Source organism: Citrus sinensis, chromosome 5 (genome assembly GCF_022201045.2).
Source record: "Citrus sinensis cultivar Valencia sweet orange chromosome 5, DVS_A1.0, whole genome shotgun sequence".
Taxonomy (NCBI): Eukaryota; Viridiplantae; Streptophyta; class Magnoliopsida; order Sapindales; family Rutaceae; genus Citrus; species Citrus sinensis.
The window spans coordinates 7,335,241-7,336,272 of record NC_068560.1 but is presented as its reverse complement, the minus strand read 5'-3'; the positions used below and the strand labels follow the sequence as shown (position 1 = coordinate 7,336,272).

Here is a 1,032-nt window from a genome sequence, read left to right as displayed (position 1 = left end):
GGCGATCTAGCAACCCTTGCATGCACAAATATAAATATATTGAATTCCAATTTGATCCAAAAATTGAAAGAACTGCAAGGAGATTGAAAGGAGAGCATCGGGAACTACAAGCTACTGTAGCAATGGATGATTTGCAAGATATGAGAAACTTGAACCCTAGAGGAGAGATACAACTAGTCAATGTACATGAAGGTCTGAATGGACAACATCTTCACAGGCAACTAGGGAACAACAACATTATTCACATGGCGAACGATAGAGATAGAGCCATTTGAGACTATGCAGTGTTGACTTCTTAAGCCATACATCCGGGAATAGTTAGACACGACGTTCAAGCTGACAATTTTAATCTCAAACTAGTGATGTTTCAAATGTTGCAAACAGTGGGGCAATTTAATGGACTGATATCAGAAGATCCTCATTTACATCTTAAACTATTTTTAAAAGTGAGTGATGCTTTCAAGATTGCTGGAGCATCGCAGTAAGCATTGAGACTCATACTTTTCCTGTTTTCTTTAAGAGATCGAGCAAGAACATGGTTGAATTATTTACCACCTAATTTGATCACTACATGGAATGACTTGGCTGAAAATTTTTGATGAAATACTTTCCGCCAACCAAGAATGCAAAATTGAGGAACAAAATCACATCTTTCCATCAACTTGAAGATGAGAGCTTGTATGATGCATGAGAAAGATTTAAGGAGTTACTCAGAAGATGTCTTTATCATGGCATTCCTTGCTGCATGCAGTTGGAAACTTTCTACAATGGTCTCAACCCAAGCACTAGATTGATGGTAGTCGCTTAAGCAAATAGGGCCTTGTTATCTAAGTCTTACAACGAGACTTATGAAATTTTGGAGAGGATAGCCAATAATAACTATCAGTGGCCATCAACTAGATAAACTGCAGTAAGAGAACCAATAAGAGTCCATAACGTAGATCCCTTGACGGCATTGTCAGCCCAAGTAACCTCATTAACAAATATAGTAAAGACTATGACTACTGCTCCAGCAACTGTCAACCAAGTTGC

The 1,032-nt window shown here is 38.3% G+C and overlaps 1 non-coding gene across 1 annotated transcript; it reads right to left on the bottom strand.

Annotated features, from left to right (window-relative positions):
• Positions 1-628: 628 nt before the first annotated feature.
• On the bottom strand, positions 629-735 carry LOC112496645 (small nucleolar RNA R71). Its single transcript, XR_003063165.2, has one exon. It is a non-coding gene; the product is annotated as a small nucleolar RNA R71 (small nucleolar RNA).
• Positions 736-1,032: the final 297 nt, after the last annotated feature.